This window comes from Mauremys reevesii, linkage group 1 (assembly GCF_016161935.1).
Source record: "Mauremys reevesii isolate NIE-2019 linkage group 1, ASM1616193v1, whole genome shotgun sequence".
Classification (NCBI taxonomy): Eukaryota; Metazoa; Chordata; order Testudines; family Geoemydidae; genus Mauremys; species Mauremys reevesii.
In genome coordinates this window covers 350,126,612-350,141,772 of record NC_052623.1, presented here as the reverse complement: position 1 = coordinate 350,141,772, position 15,161 = coordinate 350,126,612, and the positions used below count along the sequence as shown (strand labels likewise).

General features: G+C 44.7%; 1 long non-coding RNA gene across 1 annotated transcript; it reads right to left on the bottom strand.

Moving 5' to 3' along the window:
* Positions 1–6,650: 6,650 nt before the first annotated feature.
* On the bottom strand, positions 6,651–11,178 carry LOC120395321. Its single transcript, XR_005592590.1, has 3 exons — positions 10,888–11,178; positions 6,904–7,016; positions 6,651–6,813 (listed from the first exon to the last, which is right to left on the bottom strand). It is a non-coding gene; the product is annotated as an uncharacterized LOC120395321 (long non-coding RNA).
* Positions 11,179–15,161: the final 3,983 nt, after the last annotated feature.

Below are 15,161 nucleotides of genomic sequence, written 5' to 3'. Positions count from 1 at the left end.
CTGGAGTATTTCCCCTTGATACCTTAACTGAGATGATGAAACATCAGAAAATTAGCAGGTTCATCATCTGTGGTTTTCAGTTCCCAGATCAATCATTTTGGGTTTTCCACTTGCACGCACCATGATAATGGCTGATCACTTTTTTTTTTAATGGTTTCTGCACCTCTGTAGACACATAACTCTCTTTGGTTTCAAATGTTCAGTTTCCCTGTCTTGTCCATCAGCATTTGTGCACTTGGACTTTGCATCAGCGAGGCAAATCTCAGCTGAACTTTGAAAACTTTTAATCAACACATTGGAAAGTAAATAGGATTTATTTTACTAACAGCTTTAGTGGCTGCCTGCCTAAGCAGTTAATATTCTCCACTCTCGTGCAAAATGAATTTAACTCATTTTGGTTAAAAATCCTGGCCTCTGATCTTCAGGGCTGAATGGACTGCAGCAGCAATATGCTTAGTCCCAGGGCAAGAAAAAAAGAAGATTTATGTCTCTTAGCAGAGAGTTTGCTGGTTGAAGCAGCCCTAGATAGTTTCATTTGTCTGCGTGGACAGTGGTGGCAAACCAGGGTCACATTGTAAAGTCATGCACAATGAAGGAAATCCAAAAGGGACGGAGAGGTCAGCTAGAGATAGGGTTTGTTTTTTCCCAAATAAGATGAATAATTGCAGTTGTTCGTGTCTGATTAAGAGTGTTGGGTGGCATGTAGTATCAGCTGGCTCACGGCAATGACTTCAGTGCCCTGGGAATTAGAATGTCTCCCCTTTATCAATGTCCCTGCTGGGAGACAGCACAGGTTTCCCCCTAATCCTCTACTCCAGTGATGAATTAATTGTTTCACGTTCCAACCATGCAAATCATTAGAATCTGACTCTTCAGTCTTAAGAATGCACTGTTTAGCATGCTGCACACGTTCATTACACACTCCCTATAGACAAACTGTGTTGCAATTTTGATAGAAGGTGTGTATAACAAATGTGACTGCATACATACAGACACTATGGCCAGGAAGCCATGGGGGACCAAATCAAGGACTTCCAGTGCAAACCCCTACTACTTGAGCAGCTACTTGGTAGCAGACTTTTATTCTTGATGGGACCAACAAGACATGATCACAGGCAATCAGATAGTGTCCTGCCTGTGCACAGTTGACTTTTGGATTTTCATCCACAAATTTTTTGCTGCCAGATTCTAATTAAAAGGCAGACAAGGGGAATTTCTGGTCAGGTATGAGGAATTGAAATGTTCTGGAGTCCTGCCACCTTTGGTTTTCAAATAAACCAGTCTGTTCAAGTCACCAAAAATCACTGCTTCTCATTTTCTTCTTCTGAATGTTTTCATAAGTATTCTCTTAGAGATACCTCCCATCACAATGTTCCAGGCCTGATCTTACACAGACACAACTGTTATGGTTGATTATGGGAGACAGGAAGATTAAAACAGTATTACAAGACAAGATAATTGAAAACAAGGTTCAGTGTAAAGGGTGTGGCTATTGGTTAAATCCCACATTTTGTAGATGTGTTGTTTATTTCCTTTCCGTGGGTGGAGGGCTTTTAATTTATTATCGCCAAATCTCCCCACATTGCCCACAGGACTGACTGCTTTATTCTCCCCAGATCTCTTCACAGTTTAGTTCTGTTTTCTGTGTGTTTGCTACAACACACACCCACTTCACATCCCCCATTATGGTGTTTTGATGAACTAGGGCTACGCTATGTCTGTACAACTTATGAATTCTGATGGATATTGTGAAGTCATATTATGAAAAACTGCTGTATCATCTCTGCCTATGTGTATGTGGGTCTACTGTTTGTGACAGGCCTGTTGCAAATATGCCTCAGACAGATAAAATAAGAAGGTGCTTGGGACTTAATGACTCTCCTTAGGCTATGTCTCCACTACCGCGGTAAGTCGACCTACGCTACCCAACTCCAGCTACATGAACAATGTAGCTGGAGTCGATGCACCTTATATCAAGTTACCACGGGGTCTACACCGCGGGGTGTCAATGGGAGAAAATCTGCCGTTGACTTACCTTACTCTTCTCATCGGGGGTACAGTACAAGGGTTGACTGGAGAGCCATCTGCAGTCGATTTGGTGGGTCTTTACTAGACCCGCTAAATCAACCACCGGTAGATCGACCTCAGAGCATCGAGCCCTGCTGTAGTGTAGACCTGCCTTTAGGTGAAAACCTTTGAGACAATGGATCAGCTGCATCATGAGAAAACTAGTGTAGCTGATTTCTCTGCAGGGAGGGCAGAAGGTAGGAGCAGTGGAAACTTATAAGGAGTAGAACAAAAAAGACCAGGTCACCAGGCAGGGTTTAAACAGAGAAACACCCAGGAATGGGGCCAGACAGGAAACAGAAATGTGGGGCAGGAGAGAGCAAAGTCACAGAAGCTGAGTAAGGGCCAAGGAGGGAGAGGTCACCCAGCATGTAGCAGCCCCGATCTCCAGGCCACCAGCCCGAGCTGAGCCTCGCCAGCTTTGGGGGAGAAGGGGTGCAAGGGTGGGGCCTTGGGGCAGAGCATGCCTCAAGAGAGGTGTATGGTTTTCTTTAATGCAGTTACTCAAAAATATTCCTTGTCGCTCTAAAACACACCTCGACTAGGGTACACCTAGGCGGAAGTGTCACTGGTTGAATCCCAACAGATGCATCACCACAACATGAGAAGCAGCTCAGTGAATCATCTATAGCAGCAGTTCTCAAACTGTGGGTTGGAACCCCAAAGTGGGTCACGACCTCGTTTTAATGGGGTTACCAGGGCTGGTGTTAGACTTGCTGGGGCGGTGGGGCTTGGGCTTTGGGCCCCCCAGCCTGGGGCTGTGGGGCTTGGGCATTCTCAGGTTTTGGTTCCCCCTCTGGGGATTGTGTAGTAATTTTTGTTGTCAGAACAGGGTCATAGTGCAACAAAATTTGAGAACCGCTGATCTATAGTCATGTGTCCAAAACATCTTCTTGGGGGCAGGTATCTATTGGGTTTCCGGGAAAACGGGGCGGGCGGAAGCCCGCCCCATGCTAACGGATCCCCCCCTCAGCCTAAGGGGAGGATCTACAGGACCTCAGAAACACACTAATTGCGGGGGACAACTAATAAAAGAACAGGGACAGGAATGCGGTCAGGTAGTGGAATTCCTGACTTGGATTATAAACTCTTTTGGGCGGAGTCTTTTTGTTCTGTTTGTACAGCACCTAGCAGGGTCCTGGCCCATGTCTGAGGATCCTAGGCACTAAGGTAATACAAATAAATAAATAAATGAATAATAATAATAATATTCGAATCGATGTTTTTAAAAAAAATTCATTTGCACAGCGGACAGATTTTTTTCTGTTTCCTTCCCTTGGTTCATGAGAAGTGCTATGTGACCTTTCTCATTTTCTCACTATAAGTTTCTATCCTGGAGCCCTCACCAATTTTCATGCACAGACATCAGGTTTCTAGCTTAGTGGTTTTGCTTATGACTACAACTCAGTCTAGCTGAAAAAGGAAAAACAAAATCCTTTCTGAGTATTTCCCAGTCCTGGCCTACATTTGTTTCTGTAAATTCTTCCTACATTTAAACATAAAGAATCTTTAAAATGTTCATATTCTAAGTACTTTTTCCTAAGAGGAAAAAGCTGTAAGGCAATGGCATTTGAGAATTTAAATGTATCAAATGCTATTTATTCTTTCATCTTGCTTGGTAATTAGGCTGGCTGATGACTACACCTAATTCCTGGAACCCTTTTGTAATGGAGTCTTATGAAGCGGCAACTTCAGAACTGAGTAAGAACTTCTACAAGATCAGCCAAGAAGTTGATATCAACATAAACGTGTACAGTTGAGGGTAACAGTGTCTTCATTCAACTTATCTCTATCCAGAAATACATAGCAACCTCTTGGAATGATAGAAGGCTCAGTAAACTGCTTCAGGTTCTGGCTTGAAAGTGGCAGAAGGTTTTAATATAGGGTCATCAATGCCTGTATTTTAAGACATTGTAATAAACAGAGATGACATAGAAATACTAGAATAAAATATATTATACTTTCCATATGGTACATATAGAAAAGTGAATTATCCTTCCTCACAAATGTCTTCACTTTGTCTAATCACTGGTATATCCATGATGTTATATCCAGGTGATTGTTTCCTCTTTGGCTGGCTCACTTCCATAGTGTATCACTTCTCTCTCAAGTGATGTCTCCAATGCACAGATTGTTGACCAGCACCTTCCATCTTTCACAGTCATGACAGAGTTGTAAAACTTAGTCTTCTTTGAATGCCAGTCCATTTGGTAATGTTTCTGAGGTAACTGGTTCTCTTTCTTCCTCCTCCTGGTTGGCCTTCAATGTTGCCTGATACTAGAAGTACTGACAGTGGGCTGCCCTGAGATTGGAAACCTGTGTGTCCGCAGAAAGATGTTTTTCTTTTATCTAGAATCTCAGATAGTTGTGGTCTTTTTAAATTCATCCTTCTCATCACCTTATCATTCATACATTTTAGTTATCCAGCTAATTTTTAACATTCTTCTGTAATGGCAAAACTTGAATGCTCTGAGTCAACTCTCCATGTCATTTTTAAGTGTCCAGCTCGCCTGTCCATACAGGAAGGTTGACTATATATAGCACCTCAGCAATCTAGTATCCGTCTCTTGACTTCTTTCTCACATCTTCTATCTGACGTTATTAGACTTGGGGTTTTTCACCTTCCTCTGCAGCGTGGGGCACGGGTCACTTGCTGGAGAATTCTCTTCACCTTGAAGTCTTTAACCCACGATTTGAGGACTTCAGTAGCTCAGACATAGGTTAGGTGTTTGAGACAGGAGTGGGTGGGTGAGATTCAGTGCCCTGCGTTGTGCAGGAGGTCAGACTAGACAATCATAATGGTCCCTTCTGACCTTAAAGTCTTTGATTCTATGACTTTGTAAGTGGAAGAAACTATTCGCCTCTTCCACCACTTGAGCATCGAGATATAGCTATGGGCTACCATGTGAGTTACTGTGTTTACTTATTATCCTACTTTTTGTCTAGCTAACATTGATAGTCATTTGTACTCCTGGCTGGCATTGTTCACAGCAATAAGCATGTTCTCAAGTTCTTCTCTAGTAAAAATGATGCAACCTAAGCCATCAGCATATCTTATATTGTGGATGTATATGCCATTGAGCTGTATGCCCTGGCTGAGCTTCTAAACTTTCTCCCATTGTATCGTCTACGTATATGTTAAATAGTTGTGGAGGTTCAATATAGCAATATACCGTGTATAATGTGATAGCACAGCCCAGAGTCTGTTCTTTGTGCCCCTTCAGTCATATACAGAAGAGTTTTTAAGGTGAACCCCAGGCTCAGCAGCTAACCCTGAGCAGAACCAGTTTGAAATGAGGCCTCCTATAGCTCTCCCCACAGCACACAGCTTTACTAAAATGGTCACTTGCTAGGCGATTGAGTCACACCATGAAAAGGCAGTGAGGATTATTTATAGAGTTTTAAGGGAAATGTGACATTTTTACCCCAAACAAATCACTTTTTGGCCAACTGCCCTGTGTTTGAAGAGAGCAAAAATGCCTAGCGGACCTTAGCCACACCCTACAGGGCAGGGCTCTCAAACTCAAATCACCACGAGGGCCACATGAGGACTAGTACATTGGCCCGAGGGCCGCGCCACTGACACCTCTTCATATAGATACAAAAGCCCCCTCTCTGCCCCCGGCCCTGCCCCCACTCCACCCCTTCCATGAGGCCCCGCCCCTGCCCCACCTCTTCCCATCCCTTCCCTGCCCCCATTCCAACCCCTTCCCCAAAGTCCCCACCCCAACCCTGCCCCCTCCCTGCCCCTATTCCAACCCCTTCCCCAAATCCCCGCCCCTGCCCTGCCTCTTCTCCGCCTCCTTCCCTGAGCGCGCAGCTCCCCGCTCCTCCCCACTCCCTCCTGGAAAGTCCTAACTGCCGCCAAACAGCTGTTTGGCGGTGGGAAGTGCCTGGAGGTAGGCAGAGGAGCAGGGCCACAGCGCACTGGGGAGGATGGGGGCAGCGGGTGAGGGGAGCTTGGTGGCCACAGGAAATAACTCCAGGGGGGTGGGGAACTTGACGGGCTGCAGCAAATAACTCGGCGGGCCACATGCAGCCCATGGGCCACGTGTTTGAGACCCCTGCTATAGGGTATGTCTACATAGCAATTAAACACCCATGGCTGGCCCAAGTCAGCTGACTTGGGCTCACAGGGCTGGGGCTGCGGGGCTACAAATTGCTGTCCTCATGCATGGAGTCAAGGGCATAAAGGGTGTTGCCACGGCCTCCAAGTTCCTTCTTGCCACCCGCGGCAAGAGTTGGAGCTCCCTGTAGCTCTTGAGCTTAGTTTTTCCTCTATTAGCCAGCGTCTACATACCATTTGTACATAGTTCTTACTAGTGATCTTTTAGTGTTAGCTAGCTGTATAGTTTAGATAGTTCTTCTTCAAGTGATGCTCCCATGGCAATAACATTGCCCGTCGGATTGCACGCTGTGTGTAGGACATATATATAGCCCTGTGTGGTCTGACCACCCTCAGTCTGGAATGGAAGAGTTAGCAGAGCCCACGTTGTTATCTGGGTAGTCTCTTACCTCTTTTTCTCTCATACACCTCTACCCCAATATAACACTGTCCTCGGGAGCCAAAAAATCTTACCGCGTTATAGGTGAAACTTGCTTTGATCGTCCGGAGCGTGCAACCCTGCCCCCCCGGAGTGCTGCTTTGCCGCGTTATATCCGAATTCGTGTTGTATCAGGTCGCGTTATATCAAGGTAGAGGTGTAGTTAGTTAGCTCCTTGGTTTCCTTTTTCTGCTTCTTCCTCCTTAAAAAAAAAAAAGATTAGTTTTCGTTCCCCCGTTTTTCCTTACTTCCCCTCAGGGAAGCTACTCCCTCATCCTTATGCCCGATTCACCTGGGTTTAAGCAGTGTGTCTTGTGCGGAGACATCTTCTCTATAATGGACGGCCACGCACGGTGTATCCGCTGCCTGGAAGAGGGACGTGTGCCTCAGAAGTGTTCCCACTGCCTGGGTTTGAAGCCGAGAGCAAGAAAGCACAGGGACCTTAAACTCATATTAATTCTCATGGAAGGGTCCTTGCAAGTTGTGTTGGACCCCGGTTCCTACTCCTCACTGGAGAGATCCTGACTGTCTGAAAGGTCATCTATCGACCCTCACTCCCCTCGGCTGACCAAGAGAAAAACATCCTCTGACCAGGCTGAGGGTAAGGAGGCCCCTTCCTCTGCTTCTGAGGCACACACAGCTAGGACGCTGTTCCCGGCTAGATTCATGGCTTCAATGGCTTCTGACAAGGGGCACAAATCTGTTCCCAGACTGACTACCTCAGCCCCTGAGAGTCAGGCTAAACAACCTTCTGTTGGTGGTGGCTGAAATGGTCCCTCTACCTCATCCACGGCTCCAGGACCATTTCTGGCACTGAAGAAGCCGTCAGCACTGATGTCAGCACTGACATCACCACTGGCAAAACAGCTGGCCCCAGTGAAACCCTTGGCCCTGACGCTGCCCATGGCACTGAGTTACACAAATCCTTGGCACCGAAAAAGCCATCTGAACGGTCCCAAGCCCTAACTAAATCTGCAGCTCTGAAAAGCTCTCTGGCGCCATCTGCTGATTCTTTTAAATCTCAAACCTCGGCACTATGCTCCGCAAGCTCCAATGAGAGCCTTCCCACCACAGGAATTCATATATCCGTCAGACCTTACTATATCAGACACTCAGAGTCTTCATTCCTCAGACAGGATGTATCCCAAGTCTCACCCACTTCACAATCAAGACACTCCGCACACTTTCCCACAGGGACGGCACCTCCTTTCCCTCGTGATGTCGAGGACGAGGAGGACAAATACCAAGAGTCTCTTGCCCCATCAATGTCAGGGCACTTGACATTAACTTACCAGCCTTACCCTGCCACAATTCAGGGAACCCAGCCTTTTCTGGGACTCCCATGGATGCAACTACATATTCCCTTCCTACCTAATTGGCCATACTGGGATTCCTGGGCCCTGCCTATTAACAGTGTGCTACTTGAACCTGCCAACTTGCTTTGGAAGACTCCAGCCTCTATCCCACCTACATGCAAACAGGAGGATAGGAAATATTATGTACCAGCAAAAAACCCTGATTTGTCTCATGGGGAATGCAGTACAGGAGAAGGGCCATCAATACCAATCACGATCCACCCATCCTGACCAAGATTGGAAGCACTTGGATATCCTGGGCAGAAAATCTTATTTGTCTACTACCCTCCAATTTCGAATTTCCAACTACGAGGCCCTTATGGCCAATAAAACTGTTTTGCACAGATCACATCCTGAGACGTTAACCATGGAGAATCCAGGCTGAAAAGTGAAGGACCTTTGATTTGGGATGAAGAAGGTGGCCATGGTCCCGTGAGATCAGGTGTGGGTCTGATGGAACTGTCAATGAAGCCCTGATTGAGAGGGTCAGCAGAGTGGAAAACCAATGATGGGGAGGCTATGCCAGAGTATCATGTGAGCACAATCCTGTTAGATTTTTAGCAGCACTCTGGGTAGAAACGGAACTGGAGGGATTGTCTTTCCAGGGCAACAGGAAAGCATCTGTCAGAGACCCTAGACAGTGACCTACTCATGAACAAACTGATAACATTTCCTGTTGTGCCAGCTTACAAACAAGTCTATGTGGGGAACACTCCAGATTTGGAAAATGTATTTGACTATATCTGGATGGAGAGACCATTCATGGTGACTGGTGAAATATCTGCCTGACTGTTCTGGACACTGGGAGGGTTAGAGGTAGATTGAGTTGGAGATGCAAAACTCCCAAAGCATTATTGCCTTTTGGCATAGAAGTGTTAGTCTGGCCCTATCATGGGCTTTTCACATAGAACATCCATGCTGTGTTGTTCATAAGAACTAGTAGGGATGGAAAGTGTGACAACCTAGGTGAATGGCTCTCAACTCTCTTACGTTTATATGGAGACCAAAATTTTGGCTAGACCAGAGATCTTGAGTCTGAAGAGCTCCCAGATGGACTCCCCAACCAAGGGCAGAAGTATCTGTAACCAGAATCAAAGTAGGTTGTGGGTGATCAAAGGGAACTCCCACACATACATTGGTTGGCTCCACCTACCAGTCCAAAGAGGCTAAGACTTCTGCGGGCACTCAAATGAACATGTTCAGTGGAAGATGAATCAGGGAATACATTGAGCTCAGCCAGCTCTACAACCCCAAGGTAAGTTCACACAAAAAGATGGACTCCTCGTTCACAGGCACCTCTATGTCCCTGACGCATGGCTCTGTTTGGAAGCCCTGTGCATTTGCCATGACATCCTTTGGGCTGGACACTGTAACCAGGCAAAGACCACTGTGACATTCTATACCTTGGGGGAGCGTATTGTAACCCCCATATTCCTAATTTTCGTACAATCGTGATTTTACATATAAAGCATGCCTTGTAAGGTATCAGGGGAAAGGTTATGATCTCCTGAAAGTCATTTCTCTATCCATATACGTGTATCATTAATGCATATGAAGTTATGAGAATTGTGTTGTATGGTGGTCACTAAAACATGCTATAAATTGGGGAATCAGCCAGATATTAGCTCCCCAGAGGCAACAGCAAGGAAAGTAACCAATGCCCAGGCAGGGTGTCAAACAACCCATCAACAGCCATTGTCCAGCAAGGGATATACAATGCAATGACTCACCTGCCTGAGGCCACACCAGGGGAATTGCTCAACCTTGCTTGGAGAGGCTTAGCGATGCCCCCCAGACATGCCTGAACTTGTGCTCCCCAAGCACATGGACTGAGAGTATAAAACAGACAGAGTTGACACATAATGGGCCCTTCTCCTGCCCCCACCTTCGCTCAAGCAACTAAGACACTGAGAAGAAGAGAAGACTCCAACAGAGGAGATTGGCCCAGGTTTAAGGAACACACCTGTATATTAAGGACTGCAAGATCCAGTGGGGTAAGAAAAACTGCTTAATCTAGATGTTGCCCAGTCTAATAGAGTTGAGAGTTTTATTTTGGTAACCACTCTGACTTTTTGCCTATCACTTAATATCACTTAAAATCTATTTTTGTAGTTAATACATTTGTTTGTTTATTCTACCTGAAGCAGTGCATTTAGTTTGAAGCGTGTCAGAGACTCTCCTTGGGATAACAAGCCTGGTACATATCAATTTCTTTGTTAAATTGATGAACTCATATAAGCTTGCAGAATCCAGCAGGGTAAGGCTGGCTCCCAGAGTCAAGGGTGACCTAGCAGATCACCGGCTGGATAACCTCAGGGGAATGTCCAACACATAGAATCATAGAATGTCAGGGTTGGAAGGGACCTCAGGACACAGGCACAGGGCTGCCTCCATAATAAAATGCTTTTATCTGCCCTTCTTGTCTTTTTTAGTTCTGGGATTAAAGTCCCTGCAGATTTGGCACATGTCTCTGATGTGAGCTTCTCCTATGCACTTTAGGCACCTACAGCGTGGGTCGCTGACCCAGCCTCAGTTTCTTGCATGCATCACCAGGTTTGAAATGCAGGGACTGAGGCATGGCCTCTGTACCCCAAACCGGTGGGAACTGAAGTGTACAGTAAGTACACTAGTAAAAAAGGAATCCTACTAGTAGAAAACTACACTAAGACTAAACTAACAACTATTAACAAGTACCAACTATATACAATAAAATATTATGAAAAACGGAAACGTTTACAATAGCAAAATAAAATGCTATGACAACTATCTCAAGTGGTAAGAAGGAACTGGGGGTGGGGGGGACGGCTCTGCTCTTTCTACCATCCCACAGTAGTACCAGGCAGCAGAGGGCACATGCACCGCCCCAGTGGTTACCACTGAGGAAAAAATCTCCAGTGCTAGTGCACTGGGTATGCACACACCTGAAGTGGAATGGACATGTACAATCATTCAGAGAAGAACTTCTGCTTCGAGGACACCACAGGAGAAGAAGAAAAGCTGCTCTTTTCTCCAGTCTTTGGTTTTGAGGTCGAAGTATCCAGAGGTGTGATCTTTGTGGAAGAGCTCTCCATCCTCTTGTGATTCAGGCCAAATTCTGAAGAGGGACACATCACCGTTTTGAGTGCTCCCTCCAGAAAGTACTTCCTAAGGTGGAATTCCCTAGATTTGTTCTTGTTGGGAAAGAGGAACAAATGGAGCATTTATCCCTGACATGTCCCTCTTCCAAAGAAATTAAACAACTTGAGTATTTTTCACTCACAGGTATTACTGCCCTCTCAGTGGTACATTGCTTAAATCCTGGGAATAGTCACATTTTGAGAGGCAACTGGGATAAACCAATAAAAGAGAAGATTACTCACCTTGAGCAGTAACCAAGGTTCTTTGAGATGTGTGGTCCCCAGGGGTGCTCAACTGTAGATCATAGAATCATAGAATCATAGAATTCAAGATCAGAAGGGACCATTATGATCATCTAGTCTGACCTCCTGCAAGATGCAGGCCACATAAGCCGATCCACCCACTCCTGAACTAATTCTCTCCCTTGACTCTGCTGTTGAATGCTCCAAATCATGATTTAAAGACTTCAAGAAGCAGATAATCCACCAGCAAGCGACCCCTGCCCCATGCTTCGGAGGAAGGCGAAAAACCTCCAGGGCCACTGACAATCTACCCTGGAGGAAAATTCCTTCCCGACCCCAAATATGGCGATCAGCTGAACCCTGAGCATGTGGGCAAGACTTTCCAGCCAGACCCTCTGGAAAAGGCTAACAATATCCCAACATTGACCCTTTGTACTAATTACCAGTGTGGCACGTTATTGACCTATTGACTAAACCCGTTATCTTATCATACCATCCCCTCCATAAACTTATCCAGCTTAATCTTAAAGTCATGGAGGTCCTTCGCCCCCACTGTTTCCCTCGGTAGGCTGTTCCAGAATTGCACTCCTCTGATGGTTAGAAACCTTCGTCTAATTTCAAGCCTAAATTTCCTGACTGACAATTTATATCCGTTTGTCCTCATGTTCACATTAGCACTGAGCTGAAATAATTCTTCTCCTTCCCTGGTATTTATCCCTCTGATATAGATGCAGCAGTGCCTTTGCGTCTGGAGTCAGAGACATGTATGTGCTGGGATTTGGGGGCACGCTCGGGCGGTTAAGACTGGTTGTGTCATCAGTGTGAACCTGTGAGATGGTAGAAATGCTCTTGCTGGCTTGGCATCAAGTAAAGTGCCAATGAATTCCAGTGTTTTCACTGGTGTTAGTGAGGACTTTTTGATAAGGAGACCCAGTTTTGTGAAGAGAGTCATTGTAGTATGGACTGCTAGGAGCGCCTCGTTCTCAGATGACATTTTGAGAAGGCAATCATCCACAAATGGAAAAATGGTGATGCCTTGTTTTCATAGGAATGCAATGACCACTAAAACTGTCTACTAGGTACGCTTACCTGTTGACGTGGAAAAGATTCTTCTTCTGATCTCAGGGAAAAGGTGTTTCTTCTGGCTCCAATACAACATGTGCTGGACTATTTGTTATACCTGAAGCAGCAAGCTCTTGCCATTAGTTCCATCAGGATGCACCTAGGAGCTATCTGTGATTTTCACCCACCGACTAATAATCACTCACTTTGCTCCAATTCCATGTCTCTTGGGATTTTGGAGGGTCTTGACCACTTATACCCTCAGGTAGAGGATCTTGTTCCCCCTTGGGACTTAAACCTGGTGCTAAAAAAGCTAATGGGTTCACCCTTTGATCAAATGTTTGTGTTCATTTCTTCATCTTTCAATGAATGTAGCATTTTTGGTGGCAGTTATCTCTGTAAGGAGAGCAGGAGAAATGAGACCCCTGGTATGACCTACTATATACAGTCTTCTACAAGGACAAGGTATACTTATGCCTTCATCCAAAATTTCTCACCAAAGTGATTTCTCATTTCCATATCAATCAAGCAATTTACTTACCAACTTTTCTTCCCTAAGCCTCATGCTCATAAGGATGAGGAAAGATTCCACATGTTGGATGTTAGGACAGTGTTAGCATTCACTTGGATAGGACTAAACTATTTAAGTCATACTCACAACTGTTCATGGTGGTTGCAGACAAGATAAAGAGTCTTCCGGTTTTATCCCAAAGAATGTTGCCATGGATTTCCTCCTGGATACATTTGTGCTATGACATGACCAATGTAACTCCACTGATCAAGGTACTAGCATAGTCAACAAGGTCACATGCAGCTTCTGCAGCCTTTCTAGCTCAAGTGTCTATTGGACATTTGTTGAGCTGCAACTTGATCTTCAGTGCATACTTTTGCTTCTCACGATGCCATCTCCCAACAGTCTAGAGATTATACTAGATTTGGACATGTAGTCCTTCAATCATTACTCAGGTAGACTCTGATCTCACCTCTGGATTGAACTGCTTGTGAGTCGCCTGAAGTGGAATGGACATGTGCAATCACTTGAAGAAAAAACAGTTACTAATCTGTTCTGTACCTGTTTGTTGAGGTGAGTCTCACATGTCCATTCTACGACCTCCTGTTCCTTTCCCTTTATATTGGAGTCTGTCCTGTAAGCAGAGCCAACAATGACACTGTGATAGATAATGTAATAGACAATGTAATAGATTCATCCACCATGGGCTGGGATACTCAGCTTCAACATCTTCAAGCTCAGGTGTTACGGACAACTCAAGAGACTATGCTCCATATAAATATCATGGAACTTCAAGACATCTGTCGTGCCTGCAACACATTACTTATCACCATCAGAAACCAAGTGGTTTAAGTTCTGGCTGACAACACCACTGTTATGTTTTGCCTAAAGAAGCAGGAAGGTGCAAAGTCAAGTTGGCTTTGTCAAGAAGCAATTCACTTGTGAAATTTCTGCATAAAAAACAATGTTTCTTTTAAGACATTTCACCACCCAGGCACGGGAAATGCCTTAGCAGACACTTAGAGCAGTGGTTCTCAAACTTTTGTACTGTTGACCCCTTTCACATAGCACACCTCTAAGTGCGACACCACCCCCCTTATAAATTAAAAACACTTTTTATATATTTAACACCATTATAAATGCTTGAGGCAAAGCAGGGTTTGAGGTGGAGGATCCCCCCTATCAGGGTCCCAGAGATTCAGCTCCAGCCCAAACATCTACACCACAATTTTACAACCCCTCAGCCTTGGGCCAGCTGTGGGTGTTTAATTGCTGTGTAGATGTACCCTTAGATAATAGTCAGATTTCCTTTAGCTTTCAAAGGCTGTTGGTCCTTTGAGGCACATGTAGCCCAACTAAGACCAACTGTCAGTACCTTGGTGCCCTCTAGAACATTCTGATCCAATTTCTTGATGACAAGGAAGGTAAGAGCCCCCCCAAATTTTGTCACCATAGTGGACAATTACACGTGAGAACAAAAAAAACTTCCCTTGCATTTTAATTAGTGTTAGAGCCGGATTGCATGCTGCATTTTTGCTCTTCGGGATGAGTCCCCTTCTAAAGACTGTGCACACATCACATTCCATTCCCCAAAGCAAGGTTAAGAGGGATAAAAAGTAAAGATGACATGCCCTGACGAATGCACTGCTCTGCACTGCAACGAGTCTTTGGTGATGATGCATATAAAAAGCCATGCAATTCAAGCCTAAGTTTTATATCTACATTTGACTTGGGCTAAAAGTTGGAACAAGCCAGACCCTGAACGGCATTATAATTAATTATATTGCATTTAAAAACAGTGGAGAAAGTGACACACAGTTGGGAAGATTATTTTGGGAATGAGAAGAAACTATTATTAATTGCTTGTCATCTCAAAATATTATTTTGAAGTGCATGTCATTTCCTTCACTTGAGCATGCTTTTGTCCAGAGTTCTTATATTTTGCTGTAATGGAAATTTAGTTTCCATTGTTGAAAATGTTAATTCTGGCACAAAAGACAGGTCACGATCTAATGTTAGCCTCCATGGTTGTTTTGACTTTAACCCTACTAACCTCATTCTGGATTTGCTCATAAATATTCATGAGACAAAATTAAGAATGGGCTATGATAGATGCAACATTTTGCAATGCTCATATGAACTGGACTTTCTGAGAGTCACGTGGTGGTCAGTGTGTTTTTCAAATCTTACAAATCTCAATAGTTACAGTGGTGAATTTTGAATTTATGACCCAAAAACGGACAAATATTTCAAGAAAAAAGAT